The sequence below is a fragment of the Ornithorhynchus anatinus genome, chromosome 13 (genome assembly GCF_004115215.2).
Source record: "Ornithorhynchus anatinus isolate Pmale09 chromosome 13, mOrnAna1.pri.v4, whole genome shotgun sequence".
NCBI classification, from domain to species: Eukaryota; Metazoa; Chordata; class Mammalia; order Monotremata; family Ornithorhynchidae; genus Ornithorhynchus; species Ornithorhynchus anatinus.
The window spans coordinates 10875772-10902445 of record NC_041740.1 but is presented as its reverse complement, the minus strand read 5'-3'; the positions used below and the strand labels follow the sequence as shown (position 1 = coordinate 10902445).

At 44.6% G+C, this 26674-nt stretch overlaps 1 long non-coding RNA gene across 2 annotated transcripts in view; it reads right to left on the bottom strand.

Annotated features, from left to right (window-relative positions):
• LOC103170329 overlaps window positions 1-26674 on the bottom strand; it is a 497551-nt gene that overhangs the window by 454676 nt on the left and 16201 nt on the right. Inside the window, exon 5 of one of the 2 annotated variants that reach the window (XR_005660707.1) lies at window positions 20883-20963. The exons of the other annotated variant lie outside the window; for it this stretch is intronic. This is a non-coding gene — a long non-coding RNA (uncharacterized LOC103170329). The remainder of the gene's footprint in view (window positions 1-20882; window positions 20964-26674) is intronic. 2 annotated transcript variants of the gene reach the window in all.

Below are 26674 nucleotides of genomic sequence, written 5' to 3'. Positions count from 1 at the left end.
TCACAGTTCATCCCCATTTTACAGATGAGGTAACTGAGGCACAGAGGAGTGAAGTGACTTGCCCACAGTCACACAGCTGACAAGAGGCAGAGCGGGGATTCGAACCCATGACCTCTGCCTCCCAAGCCCGGGCTCTTTCCACTGAGCCACGCTTACCAGCAAGGATACCCATCCCTTCACGGTTTCCACTACCCCGTACGAAAGAAATCAACATCTGCAGCATAAAAGCCTCCTTAAAACTTTATGAAGGCTAGTGGCCCCGATAGCTATGGCTATGGCTTTGGGTCCGCCATGGATTCTCAATCACGAGGAGACAGATTATGTTCTTCCAGCCACGGCTCCCTGACTTTATTTTGTGTCTTGTGCATTAGTCCTGGTCTTGAATGCAATATTAATGTTTTGTTTCATTGCTCTGAATGTCTGTCTCAAATCCTGCCCCCCACCTTTATGCAACAGAATGTGAGCCCCTGAAGAACAGGGAATCCTCCAGTGAGGAAGAAGTAAGAGCCTAATGGCTCAACAGTATTTATTGAGGGCTTACCCCGTGCACAACGCTGTACTAAGCACTTGGAAAATACACTGTCACAGAGCTGGTAGACCCATTCCCTGCCCACAGCGAGAAGCATCATGGCCCAGAGCAAAGGGCCCAGGCCTGGGAATCACAGGACCTGGGCTCTAATCCCAGCTCTGCCACCCGTCTGCTGTGTGACCTTGGGCCTGTCACCTCATCTAGAAAATGAAGATTAAGACTGAGTCCTTTGTGAGACAGGAACTTGTGTCCAATCCTTTATCTACCCCAGCGCCTAGTATAGTGACTGGCGCGTATTGAGCACTTACCACCATCTAAAACAAAAAAAACCCAGCCAACACAACAGGGGCTGGCTCTATTTCCCACCTGTATGCTCTATCCCAGTGCTTAGGACAGTGCGCTGCATTTAGCAAGTGTTTAGTAAATACTTTTAATGTTAATATTGTGGCTTCTACTACAATCACCACTATAGGTGAGACCCAGAGTTATAAAGTGACTTGGCCAAGGTCATCCAGCAGGCCAGCGGTAGAGACTAATAACCCTGGTATTTGTTAAATGTTTACTCTGAGTGCCCGGCACTGTGCTAAGCCCCGAAATAGATCCACGATAACCCGATCAGACACAGTCCCTGGTCCCCCCGTCCCACCGCCCCCCCCCCCGCTTAGGCTGTGAGCAGGAAACACTTCCTTTATCTCCATCTGTAGAAGAGCAAACAGACCTAAGGGGAAGTGAAGTGACTTACCAGCATTCACACAGCAGGCACTTGGTGGAGTTGGGCTTGGAACTCCGGGCCACTCACTCCCAGGCCTGTGCTCTTTCCACCGAGCCCCGCTGCTTCCAGAACACCGAGTCCTGTGCTCTTTCCACCAGTTCAGGAGAGGTTTCTTTTTTTCAGGGTGAACTATATGGGGCTTGTTTCTTATTCATGTGCTTCAATCAACATTTCATGCAGTTCCACCAGACTAGAACTCTCAAGGGAATTCCCTGTCCACTCCTGATTTCCACCTGCCTCCGCTTTGGTTTCAAAATTCCGGTGGCGTTTTCGCACGGCTGGAGCGCAAAGGCTGGGCAATCTCAGCACCCCCATCTGTACTGTCACGAGAGGCCTGCGGTGGAGTGGTGCCCCGAACTTGCCATCTGTAATTCGGCCTTACCTGAAGGGTCTCTGGGGGTGGGGGGGTGGGGGGGGGATGTTCAGGGGATTGGTTAGGCCTCTGCCGGCCCAGGAGACGTTTCCAGGTGAGGGAGAGCTCTTGGATAATCTGACGCCTTCCCTGATTATCCTGCCTCTAAACTGGTTCGGGGGGGCAAGGTCCCTAAATGGCAGCATATGAAGAGGAATATATCGGCCACGTTATTCCTGCCTGTCCTCCCTATTAACGTGCAGGCTTCTCCAAGGCTGGGGGGGGAGGGTGTGTGCCCAATTTCTCTTCGATATTCCTCAAATGGCTGCTGTAATGGTCTGCAGACCACCAGAGCACACTCGGTGCTGTTGTTAGCACAGACTTTTAGCACCAACGGGGTTACCTCTGGATCCATGTGTCAGGAGTTAATAAAAGGAGGACAAAGTCGAGTGACAGCGAAGCCAAGGGGCTGAAGGAAATTCAGCCCATTCCGACTTCCCTTTCTCTTTCTCTTTCATTTGATTTTCTTTCAGATCTTTTCATGTGGGGAAACCGTAACTGCAGGTAGACACTTAGAGCATAGAAACTCATTTTTGTTCTAATAAATGAGAAGACTGGCAGTTGGAAAAAAAAACAACTCCAAAAAGATCTGACAATAGGGCTCTGTCAACAGACTATAATGTGCTGTGAGTTACCCTGTCCTGTGAACTTGAAGCAACTTATTCTTTTCATATGGCACTATATATTTTCCTGATAAATCTCTTTTCATCCTTCTTGAAAAAATGGTTTCTTTCTTCTTCCATTCTTTCTGGAGGGGAGAGTGACAGGGTTGGCTAGGGTTGATTTCCCAGAAGAAGAAAGAAGTGAAGAAAAAAAAAATCATGAAACTGAAATGGGGCAATACAGCTTTCTATTTTCTCACTTTTCCTAGGGCGTGGGAGGGTGAGGACAGCGGAATATAAAACTGAAAGAGTACGTCAGCTCACATCACTCGGTCTCCTCGGTCTTTGGGATGCTGCTCCTGGCAGAGGCAGTTTTGTCCCAGATCTAGGGATTTCTTCTGCAAGTGGAGCGGGGGGGACTCTAGAGAGTTGAAAGCCAGCACACTGCAGCAAAAGCAAGAACCCCAGTCCGGGCTAGTGACCTCATAGAAGCTCTTCCGGGCCCAGCCTTCCCAGTCCATCAGCTCTACACTGCTACTGGTGACCGTTCCAGCCTGTGTCGGTGCTGTCCAGAAAATTCTTAGCACCGCGACCCTAAGGAATCGGTCAAATGCATTTAATGAGTTCTTAGTGTGGGCAGAGCACTGGAGAACATACAACGAGAAACAGACACATTCCCTGCTCACCATGAGTTTACAGGTGGTCACAGATTGGCATATCTTCCTTCATACCTGAAGCGCCAAATTAATCCTCCCCCAAACCCTGACTCCACCTTTCAGCAGCCGGCTTTCTTCCACCCTCTCACTAAAGATTGAAAATGTTTCCAATCAATCATGATCAACACACTTTTCCATCACCGCCATTAGTGAGGCCTCAGGGCTCCTTGGTCCTTGAAACCGTGAAGACTCTCAGACCCATTAAAGGCCCTACTTAAAGAGTCTCCAGTGAACCACCTGGGCCTCTTTGGTGTGGAGATGTGAGGAAAGGAGGAGGCGGAGGGGATGGGCCTGGAAAATGCTGGTGGGGCTGGTGCATCCGGGAGGTCAATTAGGAATTTACCTGTTCTAATGAGTCTTGAAATGGCTTACAAGGTCAGTCCATTAAAAGTGGTCGAGTAGGTGCACTCTACATATCTATTCTAGTGTACATCTGAGCCATTAGTACTACAATAATAATAGTATTTTTCTTCACTGTGTTATGCACGATACATTTTGGGAATCAACTGAAAAATGAAAAAGACATTTCCCAACTATTACCAAGTTTTGTCTGATTGACCTGGATTTTATAAGGTTCCACTAGAACAGCTGTTGACTGTGGCTCAGTACTATTTACAAATGTTTAGAGTTGTGATTTCTTTTTTCCTGGGTCAAATTCCCATTTTCAGAGTGAGACACTGAAGGAGATGAAATCTAGGTGTAATCAGTCCCGAAGGATCATCTCACACATCCTCCAATCTGAATCTGTGATTATGTGCTTTGGAAGCCTGATTATTCAGAGGCTCATTAACAAGCTAGAGAGAAGTACTAACTACATCACGCAAACTCCAGGGAGGGAGAAACTCAAGCCAAGACTAGAAGTATAAGGCATCGAAGAGATGGATGTCGAAACAAACTCGCTTCATTCATCCAAGTTAACTAATAATGGAACCGAAGTTCTACGACGAAACGCGTTGATCTTATCTTGCTTCCGCAACTACATTTATCATATATAACGTTCATTAACCAGTCAGGCAGATTCCATAGCAAAGTCTGAGCTAAACAAGCCAAACAGCCTGATAAACAGATTTGATTTAATTACTAGATAAAGCCTATTATTCCTTTTCCGAGGCTTCCTGTTCTAGACAATCTCTAAATTTTTCTGCGTTCAAAATGACTCCAAAAATGCATGTGGTTATATAAAATTCTTTATACCTGTCAAGTTATTGAGGATTTTTAATGATATCCAAGGAACCAAATGAGAAGGGAAGCACAGTGGCCTAGCAGAAAGAACACAGGCCTGGAAGTTCTCTGACCTGAATTCTAATCCCAGCTCCATCATTTGCCTCTGCGTGACCTTGAGTAAGTCACAACTTCTCTGTGCCTCAATTACGCATCTGGTAATTGGGGATTAAAATCCAGTCCCTCCTTCTTAAACTGTAAACCCCACGTGGGACGGGGGCTGTGTCCAACCTCATCATCTATCTATCCATGCCAGTGCTTAGTAGAATGTTTGGCAAAAAGTGCTTAACAAGCACCATTAAAAAAATGCCCTGAGCAAGTAGCACGATTACAAAAACACTCATATTTTCCATATTTATTCCATTTTAGAGGGAACATCTAAGGAACATTAGAATGGCAATCACCCAAGGCCCTAGTGCTTTGATAAGAATGTATTTTAAGTAAGAATATTACAGAGAGGAAGAATCTTCTTTGCTGTACGGTAGACTTCTTACATTAACCCGTGTAGGCTTAGCCATTGAATTATCCTAATCGAATCAAACATGATCAATGAGAGTCACTGTCCTCTTACTCCAGCCTCGGGTTTTCGGTATGTAATCACGTTACACCAATCTATATGAGGCAAATATTATAATGCAGAAAATTGTCGTGGCTGTAACTAGCATTGGGTTGCCATATAATCCAACTTAGACCTGCCTTACTTAGCTTTCCTGGAAAGACCAGTCGTCAGGGAATATAAATGGTTGAACGAAGGGTCGAGAGAACTATATTGTCTAGATGGAAAATGGGTTTCATCTTGGTGATGGCTACCCCTATGCTTTTTGCTACTGTCTCTTAAACCTCAATGTTCAAATTTGGGGGTTCAGAGTCTTGTACTGAACTTCTGTGGTGTTTGGGTGCCCACCTTGTTGATGCCTTGCTAGCTCTCTGTGATGCTGGTGGTATTAGTTAAGCGCTTACTATGTGCCAGGCACTGGAGTGGATACACGCAAATCGAGTTGGACACAGTCCCTGTGCCACGTGGGGCTCACAGTCTCTGGCCCCATTTTACAGCTGAGGTAACTGCTGCCCAGAGAAATGAACTGACTTGCCCAAAGTCGCACAGCAGACAAGCGGTGGAGGTGGGATTAGAATCCATGACCTTCTGACTCCCAGGCCCGTGTGCTTTCCCCTAAGTCATGTTGCTTCTCTATCCCGCCCTCTCTATTCCCAGGTATATGGGGAGTTGCCATATCTATACCACCCCATATCTAATCAAACGGAGCTCCCTGTGGGCAGCAATCATGTCTACCTACTCTGTTATACTGTATTCTCCCAGGCACAGTGCTCTGCACAGAGTGAGCGTTGAATAAATGAGACCGACTGATTAAAGCCTAGTAGATTACCGCTCATTTGGGCCCGTTCTCGTGCATTATCCCAGTGGGTCATTTGACGGTAAATCCCCACAGGGAAACTGATGAGACACACGCATGGATTCCCTTCTGGTAGGTTCAGGTTTCCTGTCGTAAATTGAACACAGCCAACATCCTGTAGACCTTTAGTACAGTCTTACGCCTAATGTCATGTTGACACTGCAATCTCCCGAAGGATTTGATAGCTATGTTGTTAGAGTTTTCCGTTCTATGGCTATCAGTGAATGACTCGCCCCAGTACTTCTGTGCTTGGTATTTAAGATAAGGATCCTAGATTGTGCGAGGGACACCCCTCCCCACCTAGTACAGCTGGTGGACTCAAGTCAGGGCTCTTCAGGCTGATTGCCAGGACATACCAAATTGCTGACTCTTGCGACGTGTGTTGAAGTTTCTCTCACGTCTGATTCGAGGGCGCAGATATTAGCACTCAGTAGATCCTGGGAGCCTCTCACAACTGCCAAACTAGTCTGTGCTCTCCTCAGACGGTTCTAACCCCATCTAGTCAAAATGTGAGGCGAAAACATGGGTTACGACGGAACTGTGCGCCTGTGATATATCCCTATCTAAATCATGCTAAAATCAAGGAACGTGATTGAGCTTTGTACGTCTATGGTTCGAGGTAGATTTCAGCCTCTACAGCTCTGGTTTTGACAATTTTCACTCACTGTAAATTACCTGGCAGGCTGCACAGTTACGCGAGAAGCTTGCGGAGGTGCCTGAAGTCCAGATAGCTAAGTCGGGAATGATCTTTACCACAGAAATGTCTTGGAAAAGAATAGAGGGATGTATGATTTAAGCTGCAAAGAGTCCAGGGAAAAAATATTCATCTTCATACAAAGACCTCAACTTACAACCATTTCGGGAATTCTGGAAAATAGTAATATTTTGAAATATACACGACCAAAGGATTATGCTTACATTTCATTCAACGATTAAAAAAAAATCTATTCTATTTATTCCTCACCGCCTAGATAATCCCACCCCAGTTTTGTTGAGATCATCATTGAAAAGTTAGATAAACCACAAGCATCGCTCTGTTAAATGGATATTCAGGAAGGCAATTTCTTATAAGGACAGAATGGCTATACAAAGTTATTTATCAAAAACTGTTCAACTGTCCCTCTTACAGACTATGTTGTACTGGCCCACTCCTTCCCAAATCCCTTCCCCACTTTTTATGGTATTTGCTATGCGCTTACTATGTGTTAGGCACTCTTATCTACCCCAGAGCTCAAAGGTCATCAGGCTGAATATGGTTCCTTTCTCGCATGGGTCATACAGTCAAAGTAGGAGGGAGAACAGGTATTGCATCCCATTTGTCAATTGAAGAGGCTGAGGCTCGGAGAAGTTAACTTGTCCAAAGTTACACAGCAAGCAGGATGCAGAGGTGGGATTAGAATCGAGGTCCTCTCTCTCCCTCGACCCGCGCTTTATCCGCTAAGCCACGCTGTTTCTCAGTTGCAGAGTGGGAAAACAGCGTGGACTCGACTTTCACGCCCATGCTCCGGGGTGAACTTAACTAGTCACCTGGGCCATGTGGCTTAGAACAAATAAAATCCTCAAGCTTGTAGGGGAGGTGCTACACCTTCCCTGCATCCCGTTTCCCACATTTGCAACAGGACCATCCTGGGACGGCAAAAAAAAGATCTGACATCCCACCTGTACTTACTTGCCCCTTTTAGGCACCCTACAGTACACTTAATGGTGCTTTTCCGAGTACAATACTTTTTTTTCCTCCCAGTGGCAAGCCAAATCACCCCCGAGGTGATCGATACGGCAATAATGACAAGAGCATTTATTAAATCCTCACTGTATGCTATGCTCTGAACTAGAAACAAGGTTAGACGGGACACAGGCCCCTAACCCACAATCTAGCATATCCCCATTTTACAGGATGAGGAAACTATGACCCAAAGAGGATGAGAGAGTTGGACAAGGTCGCACGGCAAGCCTTTGACCGAATGGCGAATAGAACTGGTGTCTCCTGCTTCTAAGTCCCAAGCTCACTCTACTAAACTGCACCAAGAAGAGGACCGCAGAGAAATTTACTTTGGAAAAGCATTTTGAAGGTACTTATTTCTAATATTGACTACAGACTGGAGGCAGGTGGGGGAAAACCATAACAGGATTCTTAAAATCCCTACACACGTTTCCAAACTTTGGTTCTAGAAAGATAGAAGAGAAGAACTTGTCGACCAACATACGGCCAACGTTTCAGCCGGAAAGAACTCTCCTGACATTCACGCCCATTCTCTCGGCGGCGACTCTGTCGTTTACTTGCTCTAAGACTTCAGGCAAGTCACTGAATTTCTTTGTGCTTTAGTTTCCTCACCTCTAAATGGGGGATTCGATATCTGTTCTGTCTCCTACTTAGACTGTGAGCCCGAGAAGGGACAAGGGGTGTGTGTGACCTGATTATCATGTATCCACTCCAGTACTCAGCACAGTGCTTGACACATAGTAAGCACTTAGCACATACCTATATTATTATTATTATTACGACAACTCCCAGGATAAGGACTCAGCTTCATTCTCTCATAGGCAGGTCCTGGAAATCAAATTGCAGTACACAGGTCACCTAAGAGCAGGATCTCTCTCCTGGCCGTCTCCACGCCGTGGCTTCTTGCCTTATAACCCAACGATCCTTTTGGTATTACGCTGGAATGGACCGAATTCATACTTTCCTGATACACTGAATTTTCTTCTTTGGATCTCAAGATGCTAAGCTACCGCCTCTTTACAGGGCAGGTTACAGAATCTGCTCCAGTTCTTACCTAAAACATGACACTCTCACTCCCTGAAGCAAGCGAGCCTGGGAACTTCGTGTTTTCTATACCTCAGAGGAAAACTGAAAATCATCACTCCATTCCACCAAAAGCGAACTCTATTGGCTGCAAGCTGTTCTGATCGAATATTTTCATACAGCTTCTTCTCCGGCTGTTGGGAGTCTCCAGCACAAGATTAATGTTTCTTTAGCAGTCTGCCAAAACCACTTTGTGTGTCTATTCTGGACATATGGTGACATTCTCGCTCAAATCCAAAGTCACCACCATTCTATTTCCCTGCCACCTCCCCCAGAAAAGTAACAGGCAAAGCCAAGCCACTTCCCCAGGGACCCCAGCCCGGAGCTAAAGGAAAGGCTCTCCCTAGGCCCCTGTGAGATTTCCACGTAGCCTATTTGGGACTGAGTTGCGTTCAAATGTTTCATGCAAATGAACCTGTCGTGCCCTACAAACGTGTTGGATCATGATTCCCCATACCTTGATGCTCCGGCAGCTTGATGCCAAGGAACATGTATTTTCAAGCAAGGAATGCAATAAATTACTAGGTAACAAAAGGGAAGTATGGAAGGGGAGGGAAAAAATATATATATATTTTTTTTTTATACGAGTCCATGGACTGCCACAGGGAGAAATCTTTCAGGAGCAGAGGTGTTTTACAGTAAACGCTTCGACACGGGAGAATTCCGAACAACTGGTTTTTTGGTAGTTCGGAGGCAGAGATGAAATGGCTCCAACTCGAATCGTGGAGTAGTCTGTGAACTTTTTCTGCCCCTATTAGGAAGGTAAAGACCTCCGGGCTTGATACGTTAGATTTTTTCTCGGGAAAGAGAATGTAAACTCCCATGCCTGAACACCTTGATTAGAACATTTATCCCGACTGGGGACAAAACCACGCAGTTTTATAAGCCATTTCTATGGCTCTTAAAGATGAGAAAACTGGTGTGGAAGCAGGGTTTCTTCAGCATTCTGAAGTACTGCTTTGATTTCTTATTCTTCTCAGTCTCAGCTTCCCGGGGAATCTCTACGTTCAAAAGGACTGCGGTATTAAGAAATCCAGGGGAGTTCAGTATGAAAATATTTGTTATAGAAATATTAATCCTTCATTTATTTACACAGTAATTTACTCTGTGCAGAGCACGGTATTAAGCTCTTGGGAGAGTACAATACAAGAGAGTTAGAAGACATTTCCTGCCCCTAGAGCTCAAAGTCTAGGATTTATTAAGCACGAACTCTGGGCAGAGCACTGTACTATGCAAATGGGAGACTAGAGTAGTCAGTACATCCAATCTCCATCCTCGGGGAGCAAAATGACCGAAATGCACAAAATGCCTCAAGGATTTTGTTGAATTCCATTTAGTAATAATGATGTTATTTTTTATGGGGCTCTCCTTAAGTCCAAGGTCTCGGGCCCCTTAAAACCCCATTTTTAATCCTACCCAGCAACTCTCAAGTCCCATTTACTCACTAAACACGGAGTTTGTCAAAGGAAACTCAGACTAGGATCCAGTCAGCTCAAAAATTCCATATTGCTTGACACAGTTCCTATACATAGATGATGGAATCAGTAATTTGCTCATGGACTTCCCCAGAGATCAGATGGTCTTCTGCTTCTCCTAAATGTGGTTAAAATTGAATCATCTCGGTGCCATGCTTCTTATTGCCACGTTGCACTAGCCCAATTCTGGAATGTGAGCTTAGCATATTGAGGTCCCTCCGATACAAATACAATTATCTTATTGATCACCTTTATTACAAGTCTCTCCCAACGCCTCACTAAAAGACATAACAGGAGAGATCACAATATGGTACAATAAGCTGAAGGAAAAAAGGAAATGGATCATTTAGAAGCAACTTGAAAATGAAAGGTAAAAAGCATATGTACGCACTGTTTTAAGATGCGGAGTGAATTTTTTTGAAAAGAGAGGAATAAGTAGGTTACCTAGCTGGTACTAGAAAGTAAACAGGAAGATTTCAAGTTGGAAAAAAAAAAAAAAGGAGAGGAAATGACTCAATGTGTTGTCCTGGGGAATTGAAGCTGAGATTTCCAAGGTGACTTGAAATGATGAGAAAGGAAAGAATAAGCGATTATTTTTCTAAAATGAACACTCTAGTTTTCACATCTACACATGGCAAATGGTGTGGCACTTTGGTACCCCCCCCCCCCCCCAAAGATAAAATTAGGAGAGGTGACCGCTACTTAACAGCTGCTATGTTCAAACCATTTCTAACCCAGAAAAACAAGGATAGGAAACTAGCATCTTTTAATGCAATTCAGCACAAACCGACTTCCTTACAGGATGTTCACCTTCTATAGAGCCGGCACTCTGCCCAATTCTGTGCTTGCCGACTGGCCCGAGAGTCCGTACAACCGACGGCCAACGTATCTTTACCGGTCTCCCATAACTAACTGCCGTCGTTTCCGGGCTCTGAAGACTCTCCTGAGGACTCACCCGGCTGGAACCCGAGGATGAGGAATGGGTGAGGGATGAGCAGGAGGAAAAGTAGGAAGTTTGTTATCCTGGTAGTGTGGAACCATCTTCCTTCAGAGGCTTCTGTACTTTAGAGACGCAGCAGGGCGTAGTGGACAGGGCACGGGCCAGGCAGTCAGAAGATCATGGGTTCTAATCCCAGCTCCACCTCTTGTCGGCTGTGTGACCTTGCGCAAGTCACTTCACTTCTCTGTGCCTCAGTTTCCTCACCTTTAAAATGGGGATTGAGACTGTGAGCCCCACCTGGGACAGGGACTGTGTCCAACCCGATTTGCTCGTAACCACTCCAGCGCTCAGAACAGTGGCTGGCACCTAGTAAGCACTTAAATACCATCATTATTTAGCTTTATTTTTTAAAGCATCAGTCAACTCTCAAAAAACTAAGCAAGGCTTGGTGAGTTCTCAAAACGGGAGGGAGAAGAGGACACGTCTTGTTATTCCCTGGGTGCTTCCCTTTCCCCTCAGACTTGGAAAGTGTAATGAATTTAAGCACTTCACTTGACTTTAGGAAAATTGACAGGAAAAACTAAAGACTTATTTTCAGTGGGGGCTTTCCACTACACAACACCACTAACAAGATCAAGTAGAGAATTCCCTGGCCTTGAAATGGCCCAGGAGAATATTTCCCACCTAGAAAAACATAGAGAATTTCGTTAGAGACCTTCGGTTTCCCCTTAAAGACAAAACCAGAGTTTGGCTCGGCAGAAAGCAGGCTAACATTTTGAGACGTTCACTGAGGAAGGCAAAAAAAAAAAAAAAAAGCCACCAGTAATGTAATGACCGCATTTTACTGATCACGACAACCTTCGGGTCATGTAGATGAAAGATCGATTCTTATTTTCCAAAAGTCATTTACCATCGATAGGGGCTTGTTGATTATTATTGATACTAATTACACTAAAGGTAGAGATCAGATTAGTCACACGTGTTTTGATTTCCTTTAATGGCACGAGGCAAGACAATTTACCGGGTTATTTTGGGGCCTCTCAAGCTGAAGATCCAGGATGCCACGGCAACAGGAGAGTAAACTGGATTTCATTATAATTTAACAATCGACCGGTCATGACTATAGTGTCTGGTAGAACACGATAGTTTTTGTCGATTTTTGTTGCGTACGCATCAAATTTACATTCACTGCTTTACAGAATGCGATAGAGGGTATTTTATAGGCCCTTCAGATTTAATCAGAATAGGGTTGCTCAAATTGATCCCTGATGGAGGATTTCTAATAGAGCGACTACACACATAATAATATAAATATACGCTGCAGTCCATACCAAATCTCAGTTTAGGGCTCCAGGCTTTCAATTCTACAATGTAGTAAATCATCAATCCTACGTTGCTCTTTTATTTCTCTTCCTTGCGGGAGCGGGGATTCAGTGAATCAAGATATCCTGGTTAGTGTCCACATAAGAGATTATCTCGCATATAAGAAAAAAAATATGAATATTTATGGAATTCTATTTTCCTTAGAGCTACTTCAAAAAATTGATTAGTGGATTAAATATTCAAACTGTAAATCACACCTATGAAGTCTTACACAGTCCTGTGGATGAAATCTCTTCTCTCTGGACCTTAATTATTCTCCAAGAGGGGGAAAAAAAAAAGTCACCTCAAAAAAATGATCACATTAAGATATGAAATCGATGTTTTTTTCTGAAAAAATGAATGTCAAGCTCTCAGATAAATCCATCAGTACTGGAACATGGAAGCAAGGAGGGCAGAGAGAACCCCCTCTCTAGAGACCTTTTTTTTTTTTTTAATAATAGGCTAGATGACAATCTTCCTAGACGGTTTGAAGATGGCTCCTTCCAGCCTCAACAGGAAGAACTATATGAAGAGAAACAACGTGACTTAGTGAGAAGCGGCGTGGCTCAGTGGAAAGAGCCCGGGCTTGGGAGTCATGGATTCTTATCTCGGCTCCGCCGCTTGTCTGTGCGACTTAGGGCAAGTCGCTTCACCTCTCTGTGCCTCAGTTACCTCATCTGTAAAATGGGGATTAAGTCTGCGAGCCTCAGGGGGGACAAGCTGATTTCCTTGTATCTACCTTAGCGCTTAGAACAGCGCTTGGCACGTAGTGCTTAACAAATACCATCAATTATCATTAATACTTAAGTAAAACCACATGTTCAGGCATATGGGATAGAGTCTGTCTCTTGTGAGCTTGATTGAACCATGTTAAATGAATTCATTACTCTCGTGCTGCTGTTAATAATAATAATAATGTTGGTATTTGTTAAGCGCTTACTGTGTGCTGAGCACTGTTCTAAGCGCTGGGGTAGACACAGGGGAATCAGGATGTCCCACGTGGGGCTCACAGTCTTAATCCCCATTTTACAGATGAGGTAGCTGAGGCACAGAGAAGCTAAGTGACTTGCCCACAGTCACACAGCTGGCAAGTGGCAGAGCTGGGATTCGAACTCATGACCTCTGACCCCAAAGCCCGTGCTCTTTCCACTGAGCCACGCTGCTTCTCGCTGCTGTTCCCTTTGTGCATCAGTCTAAGGGTGGATTAAAAATGCAAGCTGATTCGGAGAAAAGCCCTTTGCAGCGCAGAGCTAGAAATGGAAATTTACAGAAAAAGGGTTCCTCGGAGATGCCCTTGCCTTCTGAAACCAGGCCACTGGAACCACACTCAGTCTATAAACATCTAATTCAAAAAAATGTGGAAAATACCTAATCCATGAATTCCAGGCACATTCTTCCCGACCTTTCAAAACAATTCAGAGTTCGCTACTTTCCCGAAGCCTTCAGTGAAACACTACAACAACCAACCTGACCATCCCACTGTTCGGGCGGTCTGTGGTACCATCGAGAGGTCTATTTGGATTTTCATGAATGCGTGTGAATCTCCTCCTGTACCAACATTAGATTCTACCCTTCAGATATCTACCAAAAGGCAACTTCAGCAACGAACATTTTGGAGAGGAATTCAATATAGCTTTGAAAGATACATTTCTTTGAAAATACCCGAGTTTGCTTAGCTTTACTCCGGGATCGTATCTATAACGAGGACGTATTTTCCCTTGAAGGACGGAAACGTGTTCTCTCAGTAGTACATTTTTCATGACAGTATTTTTCAACCCAACACACTCGCATTTTTTTCCAGAAAGCTGGGGAAACGTGCACCGGGCCAGTCTCAGCACGAAACAGAAACCACGTCGCCGTCCGGGCCACAGTTACAACCGGAATGGTGTATTCCTGCCGTGCACGCCACTGGGTTCCGTCACACGACCACATCGAGAGAGGAACGCGACCGGAACTCACTGTTCCAACCGTAGGTTCTGGTTTCAAGCGGAATCTCTAATACGGCAGTGGGCAAGACTGGACCACCCGATGAAGGACGACTCCGGGGGACGGGATGAGAGGCCTCCTGTCTTACAGTGGTCTTTATCAGCTCTGCATGGGAGTGGGGAAGCTGGGTTGCAGGCCAACGATTGCTAGGATCAGATCTTCCAAACCTGCCCGGAGGTAAACCATTTGGAGATAAGCAACTCCCTAAAAGTATCCGTCTTGGCCTGCATTTACCCTTATGCTTTCTGGCCCCGTTCTGAGCATTGTATTAAAACACTAAGGTAGAAATGAGATAATCAGGTCAGACACAGTTCCTGTTTTGGGGGCTCACGGCCTCAAAAGGAAGGAGAAAGGGTCTTGGAGCCCCATTTTACAAATGAGGGAATTGGGCCACAGAGCACTTCAGTGACTTGCCCAGTGTCCAAGAGTGATAGAGTTGGGATTAGAATCCAGTTCCTCCGACTCCCAGGTCCGGGCTCTTACCATTAGGCCGCCCGGGGTGTATCTTTCCCCTCTTAACCACTGGTGTCTCATCAATGGTGAGGGCCGAAAGAGGGGCACAACTATATTTTCACGGACAATTTGTGCAACTGATCGTCCCTGAAAGACCTGCTCAAAGATGCAGTGCCATCAGCTGAAGGTTGGCCTAACCACCAGTGGATAATTCCTCGAACTGGATAACCGTGCTGGGATATGTTTCATAGTATTTAGCAGAAACAGCGCGGCTTGATGGAAAGAGCATGGGCGTGGGAGTCAGAGGACGGTGGTTCTAATCCCTGCTCTGCCACTTGTCTGCCCTGTGACCTTGGGCAAGCCACTTCACTTCTCCGCATCTCAGTTACCTCATCAGTAAAGCGGGGATTAAGACTGTGGGACAATCTGATAACCTTGCATCTAACCCAGCATTTAGAACAGTGCTTGGCACATAGCGTGCAACAAGTACCATAATCATTATTACTATGCCTGTCCCATTACACGGATGTGCGAATACAGCCAAAACCTCCCAAATTTTGGTGCTAAAAATAAAATAAAAATCAATAAGCGTGACTGCATGCAGCTGTATTTAAGGCAAATTTTAGGATTGCTAAAGGAAGTTGCATTGAGAGACACTTGCATTGAGACAGCCTGAATTTGGAGCTATCAGTGTAAATTCTGTAAATGAGGGCTGCCCCTGTAATAATAATAATAATAATAATTATGGTATTTGTTAAGCACTTACTATGTGCAGAGCACTGTTCTAAGCACTGGGGTAGATACAGGGTAATCAGGTTGTCCCCTGTGGGGCTCACATTTTTTTTAATCCTCATTTTTAATGTTGGTATTTAAGCGCTTACTATGTACAGAGCACTGTTCTAAGTGCTGGGGCAGATGCAGGGTAATCAGGTTGTCCCACATGAGGCTCACAGTCTCCATCCCCATTTTTCAGGTGAGGTAACTGAGGCATAGAGAAGTTAAGTCACTGGCTCCAGGTCACACAGCGGACAAGTGGCGGAGTCCGGGATTAGAACCCACGACCTCTGACTCCCAAGCCCATGATCTTTCCACTGAGCCGCGCTGCTTCTCTACATCAGACACATCAGGTAGCTCTGCTTCAACCAGTGATGCTTGTCCCATTCTCTAATCCCTTCGTTATTCTTATTCCAGCATACCTCAGTTAAACCCCAAGTGATGGCAGTTGCGTGCAAGCTTAAATAAGAGCCAGGGAATTCACTTTCACCAGTGCTAGAGGCTAAGCTTTGAATTCAGAGGCAAAAATCTAGGGGGTTACTTCTGATCTTTGACCTTTCTTTTCCCCTAACCTACTTTCCAAACCCACCGTCTGTTCGCAAATTTCCTTCCCTTGAGGTTTTCGAGAGTAGGACAGCCTCACATCTTTCTGGTTGGTTTCTGGGCACTCCCGGCTAAAGGCAGGGGGAAGTCACCAAAGTAATCCCTAGAGATCTCTTTATGCCAACTAGAAGTCGTTATTTCATCAGTTACATCGGTTTCTCCTAAAACAGATTTTCAGTCACGGAACATCCTTGGTAAAAAGGACACAGTTGGAAATGGTCATCTGAACACCGCTGTCATTTTCACCGATAAATGAAAACCCAAGAAATAGATAACAATTTGTTCCCTAAACTTCGATAATGCTCTCCTCAGTGGAACTACTGTATCTGTCTGGCATTCAGATATACCGTCCTCTTGATTTTCAAGGTATTCTTCGAACTGAAGTTATGAGACCACCGTTTTTCTCGGCTTGATGGGAACTGCCACCGACCGTTGTTTATTCTCATTAGGTAGCCATTTATGCCCATGATCTTGCCACCGCCATTTAGGAAAACCGCTCAGGTCAAGATCGAGCCACTAAAAAACTCCTCACTTGCCTCTATTTATGGTTGCCGGGATTAGCGATTCCACGCATTCCCAGGTTTTATAAATTTCTCAAGATTTTATCTATTACATGTACACGGGGGGAAAATGATACATTCCCGTACTTCTGAATCATGATGAATAACTGAAACTTATTTTCTATAATTACATTACATGGTACATGGATGTCACCATCTGGACTCCATTGAGATGAGCAAAATATAGTTTCCAACTTGTAGGTCCTATACGGAGCAGATGTTTAAAAGCCCACATGGAGGCTATGATTCCCTTAAAATACACATCATTTCCTGAAGCACTTCTAGAAATATCACCAACCAACTGTTATCAGCTAAGCCCTAATATCTCTATAACTGAGTACAATTTTCAAGAGTCATTTTAAGAAGGGACTTATCTACAGGTTGAAGTACATTTTTTTTTTTTTTTTATAAAGGGCAATGGGAGAAATTTCAGAGAACTGCCAATCCTGCGGTCTGCTTACAGCCATTAATCCCACCTGTCCTTGTTTCTCCCTTAATCGCTGTCAGGAAAGACTGATGTCTGACATCACCAAGACTGAGTTTCTGCCTCTCCACGGATCAAACCAAGCGATTCCAACATTTAGATCGCAATTGCAATTAGATCCCAATTTACAGCTCCTAAATAGACACATAATTCCCTTTTGCCTTCAACTGGGACTAATTCTACTTCTGTTACATCTGTTAATGTTATTAATAACTATTATCTTAGAGCTGCAATTTTCCTTGAAGTCATGACCCCCAAGTCAGTCAAAAGGAACAAAATGAAGTCAATCGGAACATTAGAGAGCCATTAAATCCAGTTAAAAAATCATAGAGAGACGCTTTCAGCCTATTTAATTTAAAATGGTTTTCTTTGCTGCTTTTGTACATGACTTTTCCCCTTCTGGAGAGAAAAGCTTCGTTCGCCGCTCTCCCCAGCTAGCAAGAGCTACTCTTCTCCCACATTTGCTTCTAAAGTCTGTGATTAGGAATTCATTATTCCGGCTCAGAGGACGCAGACCAACTGTGCCTACGTCCCGGAGTCCATTCGGTTGTATGTGCTATTTTGCTAGACAAAAAAAGACTAAAGTTTTTCAATGTGGGGCGGGCAACGGAAGAAATTCCTAAGCGTTGTGACGCTGGAACCGATTAGCATTTTTATATCTGCCTATGAAATGGCATGATTGGGTCAGGCTAATGATTCATTTTGCCCAAAATCCTGTCTCTGTCAATGAAAACCAAGGACCCTTGGAGAGATAATGTGACAGTCATCTTTCTTCGGCATCCATTCTAACTCCAGGCACGTGACTCTTGATATCCTTAATTTTTTCCGCTTACATTAACTCACTGAGACTTGTTATGCCAACTTTTTTGACTACTGATAGTCTCTGCTCCCCAGAAGTTCCCCTTTGCTAGTCGTGATCCCCCTGGCAGCAACATCCACAAGCTCGGAAAGCATTTCGGCGTCCCAAACACCATTTCTTCTTAAGAAGAACAGTTCCACAGAGAGAAACTTACGACCTTTAAGTAGTAGTCGCAATACTGAGTGATCGGTGCATGCTGAGCACTTCACTATGCAGGTGGGAGTTAGACCCGGTCCCCGTCCCTCAAGGGTGGTAGACTCACAATTTAAACTTTAATGGGCCCCACTCCCCTCCCGTCACGGCCTGCTGTGGTGGAACTCGGTCAACACTAATGGTACAGTTATAATTCTTGGTTAAGGGCAAATTATGTGTTTCAAATATCCAACCACCCAAATTATGTTGACTACGAAGGATAAATTTTCAAAATAAACACAGTCTGTATAATAGTGTTTTTTCTTTTTTTTTAAAAAAAAAAAAGGCAGAAAAACCACCATCCTAGTAATGGCAATAAGTCACGCCACACCATTCAGTGGACACCTTAGGGGCAATTCACAGAGAGTTCTGGCCCGTCTCACAGTGCCACTATCAGTGGAATCTCTCTCTCTGTCGTGACTTGAATTCTAAAGTGATTTGAACCACTTACAAGAACCAGCACAGATAAGGGCTTGGGTTTCGAAAGGGCCTTTCCGCTGCAGCCCTCAGATATTTCTTTCCTTGAGCTTCCCATATATATCAATCCCCGTCGGCAAGCACGGGGTGACCCACTTAAGAAATTGATCATTTAAAACCGCAAGAACAATTATGTGTCAAAATTCAATCAGGGCTACCCAATTTACTGAACGAAATGAGCAGTAGCAAATTTAAAGCATTCTATCCGGCATCACGGCAAATCCGTCACAGCGAATCAGAGTCCGTACCAAGAAATAAGCCAGGGGACAAGCTCAAAATCGCTAATCTTCTCTGCAAATAAATTTTGCCGCTTCCAATATATAGAGAAGAAAAGATAAGTTCAACTTTCCGATTTCCAAAAATTTCTGCAGAGAGGTAGCCTGATTTTAATTTTGAATCATTACCTTTCTCTAAACAGATAAAAGGGATGAAAAGGAGACACACTTCTATTTATGTCGAAAGAGTTTGCCGGAAAAAAAATGTATTACATGTAAGATTACATTAAAATGTGGATATTTTATCTAATAGGAACCAGAAAATGAAAGATGAAATGAAATGTCAAGGACATAATTTAGCCTTGGGAGAATATATCTAGGTCTCTCCTAAATCTTTCATGTGGAGACTTGCAAATGACTTATAAAAATGTGTCTTTTTATTATTGCAGAACCGCGAATCAGCACAAATCGTAGCCTGCTTTTGAAAAAAAATAATAATTTAGGGAACTGGAGTCTCAATCAGTTTCCTACTCTCTTATCTTCAGTATTTAACACTGCAGATTACCAGTCCCACAGCTACGACTGCACCCCAAGCGTCTTCACCGTAGTTCCTTAACAGGAACATTCCGCTTTATAAAATTAATGACTCTTGAAATCACATCAGGCACCTAAAAGTAAAGCGTGGCCAATTGTGGAAACCAGCATTTCACATCGCTCCTACAGGTGAGGTGAGAACATTCTGGAAGCCAATACTGGCGGGGAAAAAGGACTCAACCGTCTTAGATGCTTCCAACTTGAATTCATGCTCTCCAAGTTGACGGCGAGCCTTTTGTGGTCAACACCGTTCTGTTCAATGAACAAAGATGATTAGATCGGAGCAAAACAAGAAAGACTTCATTTTTAAGTGGGATACTTTGGGTTCCTTATATTGAGTGCTGGCAAGATGTAGTGATGTAACACATGAACGCGTCGTCCCCAAAAAACAAAGCTGACAAAATGCGGGGGTGAAGAACAAGGTTTACCATCTACATAATCATTAAAAGAAAGTCCAAGAATTTGGTTCTCCAGCACCTTACGCACTTTGACATATTTATGGTATCTCATCATCAGACAGAATGTTCTGTAGCTCTATTGTTTAGATAAATTCTAGATTATCTGAAGCACTTGAGCCCGCGGAATGAAGCTGGGAGTTCTGCAGAAATGGCAACATGCTTTCCCACAAGAATTTGGGCCGGATCTGTTCCTGGGAAGGCCATAAATACCATAAGCCAGTTTTACACAGACCTGGGTCTGGGAGATGCAGATTACCTCACAGTTATTCTTGCCTCCTATTTAGTACAGGGCAGCACTAATGCGATAGTCTCTGCTCGCGGCTATCTGCAGATGCCAGTTCGAAACCTCCGCTAGGGCATAATAAAGCAGCCCACTTACTGATGCGTATCCTCCCCCTGGACCGAATTCTGCTTACACCACAGAGGTCCCAGCTCTTTCTCCAGATCTAAGGAAGAATTGAAAGGTTTCTGCTCCTATCTGTGCAATCGGTAGGACCCGGTGCCAGAGCCTTAAATGGATCCATGTCACTTGAGAGATCGCTCTCCCATTACTCGCCCCAACACAGATCAGCACGAACTCTGCGTCCACTCGAGAAGGAAGCATCAGGCCTTACATTCTCTCCTTTTCTCGACTTTACCAGGGCTCAACGCCTGACTTTCAGACCGTGATCTTGTGACAAACGTGCACGTCGAATCAGAAATAATTTCGATATGCAGTAACTCATCGGGTGTTCTCCGAGGTAACACCTTTTAAAAAAAAAAGTCACAGAGGTCACTCTTATCTGGCTGCTTTTCTCTGATTATTTCATATGTGAAATTTAGCATTCGAGACAAAATATCTTAATACGTGGTGCCGCTATCTCTTGTCTAGAAGATCTCTTGGATCACACAGCCCCTCCTCCGTTTAAAAGTCTGATCATCCGCAGCGAGATAACTGGTCACTTTTTTCAAAACTGAACCATTATTTTGGGCAAAGGACTCACCCAGGATGGACAGCCTCTCTCCGGGCATTCCGACAGCCTCTGATCTCTCCACACGCTCTGCTGGGAGCTCCCTATTCTCTGCTGAAGAAAACCATGAAATGATATTGGTCTCTCAGAGATACTTTCAAAGATCCGAGGGCCTCTGGGACAGACTTGGAGGCAAGACGATATCTAGGGCTGAGACCCTAACCAGCAGTGGTGCCTTGGATGGGGAGATCCCATGTCAGCTTCTGGGAGACACTAGGGGTCGAACTTGGGATCAAGAATGGATCCATCCATTGGAAAACTCCCTCAGGAATTTGGGTCACCAGGAGGAAGACCCATATATTCTCTCTATATTTGAGCTGTGACTCTCCCCGGCGAACACAGTACTCACACAAAGAGACCTTATTTAGCTGGCAGTAGCCCAAATAGCTCCACTCGAATGCTTAATTCTGAAGCATCAGCACGGCATAGTGGTTAGAGCACAGGCCTGGGAGTCAGAAGGACCTGGATTCCAGCTCCACCATTTGTCTGCTGTGTGACCCTGACCAAGCGACTTAACTACACTGGGCCTCATTGACCTCACCCGTAAAATGGGGATAAGACTCGTGAGCCCCAAGTGGGACATGGACCATGTCCAACCTGATTAGCTTATAACTACCCGAGCGCTCAGTATACTGCATGGCACACAATAAGTACTTGAATGTCATTAAAAAAAGAACGGGCGAAATCTCCGTAAGAGCATTTCCTGAGCATCCGACTGGTGGGATGCACGGTCTTTGGTACTTGAGGAGTACAGAATAGTGAAGTGTTGTGGCCCCTGCCTACGAGGAGCTTACACTCTAAATCTGGAAACAAACATAAGAATATTTACAACCGTAGCGGTCAAAAGACAAAGTGGAGCTACATTCATGAGGGCTAAGAGGGGTTTGGCAACGGTTGAGTTGATGGAATAGTTCTGCAGCTCACTGAAAGGGAGACGAATGAGGACGTAAAAGATGCGATTAGGATGGACTGGAGGCTGAAAGGATACTGGGAGAAATACTAATTAATTATAGAGGTTACCTGGAGCTTCAGTATGAATTTGACATAACTGCCAACATCATCAAAAGAGAGCTTCTTTAACAGGGAAAATGGACATTTTGTTAGCTAAATACTGCACATTGTATTTCCAGGGTCAAAGGGATGCACAAATGATTTTGCTGAAGATCGCTGTCAATTTGCCAGCAGCTGCAACTAATTTCCATAACACACACATGTTCTCTTACAAATAAATATGCCAAACCAGCATGTTACTTGCTTGTGCTTGTACATTTCCTGATGGATGAATAGAAATTGTTACATTGAGTTCCCGGGTAACAAATGATGGCAGTTAATCATCTTTGTCTTCTGTGACTAACAGAAACTACAGCCCATGCCTACAGATAGGCAGGACTTAACCGTGCCTGATATGAGCAGGTCTTATAGAAGCCAAGAACATCTGGTTTCACGGTGGAGGGGGCGGATACAATGGAACAATATCCACCAAATAACAATAATATTTCTTAGATGCTTACCACGTGCAGACCACTAGGATAAGCACTGGAGAAGATCCAATATAATCAAATCAGCAACATTAAGGCTCCTAGGCTAAGAAGGAATGAGAACAGATATTTCATCTCTGCTTTACAGCTGGGGAAACTGAGGCACAGAGAAGTTAAGAGACTCACCCAACATCACCCAGCCAGCAGGTCAGCGTCTGAGCCAGGAAACAAACAAACAAACAGGTCTTTTTACTCCTAGTTCTTAGCTCTATTTAAGTACTTACGATGTGCCAGACTCTCAACTAAGCCCTGGGGTCGACAAGTTAATCGGGTTGGACACTCCCTGTCCCACACGGAGCTCCCACTTTACATTGGAGGAAGGAGGATTTAATCCCCATTTTGCTGATGAAGGCACTGAGAAGTCAAGTGACCTGCGGAGCTGGAATTTGAATCCAGGTCCTACGACTCCCTACTCCCGTGCCTTTCCAGTAGGCCAAGCTGCTTCCCCTCGGTCACTCTCAGTGTCCACTCCACAGCTCTCTTGTGCTGTGCAAGGGATGAGAAATAAAGAGAGGAAGGATCTCTTCGAGCACACTCGCATAGCCTGCTTACAGCTAAAAAATCTCCCGGCGATAGCATCATCTTCAAACCCATAGTCCAGCACACGCCTACTCATTATGAGTCTAATAAGATTACCGAAGCAGTCATTTGGGTGGTTTAAGTGAGGGAAGGGGAAGAATAATGGTCATTTAAAAGAAACAGAACAGCTAAGTGAGTTGCTTAAAGCCACACAGCAATCACAAAGCAAAAAATTATATTTTGATTATTTCATCGGGGGCTGGAGAATTTATCAACCATTCTCCGTTTTAAGCAAAACAGGCTTGTGATGAGCACATCAAGAATTGTTTTAGGAATTTAACCGTCCATGAAACGAACCAAAATTTTTTTTTAAAAAAATCTGCCCAGTATGACAAGTGTTTAATAACTTTTCTTCACCCAGATTCTCCACAAGGTTGCCTTTGTTTTTTTTCTTAAAAATCCCCAACACGGTTGACTGCATCTGGTCCCACAGTGACGAGCCTCAGTCAGGAGAGTGTCCTCAATATCCAGGGGTATTGGCTGTTGGTGTGAGCTACTGAATTCCATTTGCTTCCATTCGGTGAGTCCATCCTTGGATTGCACAGTTCATTTAATACATTAACAATGTTTACCGTTTGTCTAACCCCATCCCTGACAATTACAAGTGATTCCTCTCCTCACTCATGCCCATCGCCCCTTAGTTAGCTCTTTCCAAAGCTCATGGCACAGTATATAGCAGGTTGAAAATCTGGGTTACTTTCGTCAGAAACTCCTGCCATCCGTCCCCTTTCCTGCAAGTCGCCCCTCTCCCCCCATCCCACGGCCAGCACCCCGGGGTGGTTGCTCCGGAAAGAAACTGAATTCAGCTAAGCGAGCAAAGTCACGTACTTGAATATTCCTTCAACGGAAAAATCACCACGAGCTGTGATCTTCTCGACTCCGGGGAGGTATTAGCTACATGAGTGAAGCTCATTCGAAGTTGGGACTGTGGAAACAATGCCGTGTTGATTGGCTGAGAGACTGAAAGGCAAATTACCCCAGAGTAAGTCCTCAAAAATAAAACAAAATCAATGTGGTTGCTCTTACTGGATGCCTAGACTGCAAGCACCTCCATAGCCCTAACTGCAGCTCTAATATGTAAAAATCCTCTGACCCTGGTAAACCTGGTCTTTGCCAGCACCCTGAAATAGAGGATTGAGGAATTACCCAGGGACTCCAAGTTATGAAGATCTCAAACACAACTGTCTTGTGGGAAGAGAACGGGACTGGGAGGCAGGAAATCCAGCTTCTAGTCTCATTTCTGCCACTGGCCGGCTGGGTGACCTTGGCCAAGTCACTTAACCTCAGTGGTAAATGTGGTGACAAGATTGAGAACTCACGCGGGACTGGGACTGTTTCCCATCTGATAGCCTTGTTTCATTCATTCGTATTTATTGAGCGCTGACTACGTGCAGAGCACTGTACTAAGCCCTTGGAAGGTACAATTCGGCAACACAGAGAGGCAATCCCTATCCAACAACGGGCTCACGGAACGTCACTTAACAGAGGCCACGATTACGACGATCAATTGATGGTATGTGATTGGCCGAGCATCAATAATAATACTTAGTTTTCTATTTCAGGTAAAGTGGGATTTGAGCTGGGATGATTCTTTCGGTTCTCTATTTCATTCTGTCAGTACACATCTTGACTAAACGTACACGCCCTCACCCTCCCTCCCCTTCACACCACCTCGGCCCCCAGCAGAGGCAGGCAGCCAAGACGGGGAGACTTAGGGGGAAGAACACAGACCTGAGACTCAGAGGTCCTGGGCTCTCACCCAAGCTTCACCGCTTGGCTGCTGTTTGACCTTGGTCAAGTCACAACCTCTCTGTGCCTCAGTTTCCTCAACCATCAATTGGGGATTCAATACTTGTCCTCCTTCCTCTTTAGACCGTGAGGCCCACGTGGGACAGGGACTGTGTCCAACCTGATTCATTTGCATTCATTTCCAACACTCAGAACAGTGCTCAGCACACAGTAAGCAACTAAATACCACAAGAATGAGGATTTGAACCCAGCAAGGATGTGCAATATCCAATAAGGCTAAGAAGTCTGCGCTTCTCTTCTATCTCTAAGAGTAACTCTGAGGACGCTCTTGTACGCAGGGAACGTGTCCATCAAATCTGTTATATTCTACTCTCCCAAATGTTAAATACAGTGCTCTGCACACAGTAAGCAACCAAATACCACAGATCGATTCAAAACTTCCTTCCTCTTTCTTCGGTCGAATGCCTTTTGAAATTCTGTCCTGATAGCTAGGTGACATATGTGCAAAAATTATCACCGTCTAGGGCTCCGCGGAAGCCCTTGGAGGGAACGATACGTATGACCTCTGCTCGAAACTGCAAAACGACGTCTCACACCGGATCCTTAAAATGCTGTCCATCTCAGGAACGCAGCAACCCCAAGGCAACGTTCAATTTTCTTTCTCCTCGTGCTACCGGATCCAGATCGGGCAACGTGCTCAGACAGCCCAGTGACTCAGCAAACCTGGCTCGGGGGGGTGACCGGAATCCTCTTGTTCGTGGCGTTCCCAAACCATTCTTCCCCAAAACGTTACTCATTTTTACTTCTCCTGATTCTTAAGAACTGGCCTACGGATAGATTTTGGACCTGCACATTCTTGAATCGATGACTCGTGGGCCTGGGCATTGCTAGTGGTGGATCTGGTTTCTGAGGCGACGCTTCTCTCCCCTCACCAAAAAAGCTCATCCATATGAGTCCTAATAGTGAAATCACACCTCTCCCCTTCACCTCTCTCAAACCAGATAAATCCACTTATGGAACGACAATCTATCCTTAAGTCATCGCATATTGATCTCACATCGGTGTTTTCAGTTGTATCTGCACACCTGGATAACATCTTGTAAAATGAAGTGTATATAGATATATCTTCATAAACATACTTCATCCATATAATACATATTTATTTCATGTATGTGTGTACATTTATACATATATACATAGAGAGAGAGAGACTGCAGGAACATAGTGTAGTTAAGTACACCTGTTGTGCCCACACAAAGCACAAGTGCCTAAAAATCTAGTTATCTGAGACAAAACCTGTTGAAATATTGATAGCATCACATTAGTACATACTTTAAGCCCCTCAAATTGAAGAGGAGGCATTCCGTGAACTAAAAATAGAAGTTGAAACTGTGGAGGGTAATTAGGACTTAATTAGAAGAGATGATATGAGTGCTGATTATTTCTCCCCATGATACGTACGCTCCTATCCAACTTGCACATCTAAATGGCTGAGCAGTGCATGAAGATTTGGATAAGAACAGTAATTGAATGTGGTCATTTTTTGGAACCCAGTGTCCAGTAAGTGGTTCTCACTCGATTCAGTACAGGAAATAATGAAGCATCAGAGGCCAAAAATCTTTCCTCAGAAGTGTCAGAATCAAATAGAATAAGGTTTACCATAAGCCTGGGATAGTTTCATTCCCATCAGCCAACTTCCCAGATATAATAATTGTGGTATTTAAGCACTTACTATATGCCGGGAACTGTACTAAGCGCTGGGGGTGGGGGAGGGGATGCAAGCAAATTGGGTTGGACGCGGTCCCTGTCCCACATCGGGGTCACGGTCTTAATCCCCATTTTCCAGATGATGTAACTGAGGCACGGAGAAATGAAGTGATTTGCCCAAGGTCACAGCTG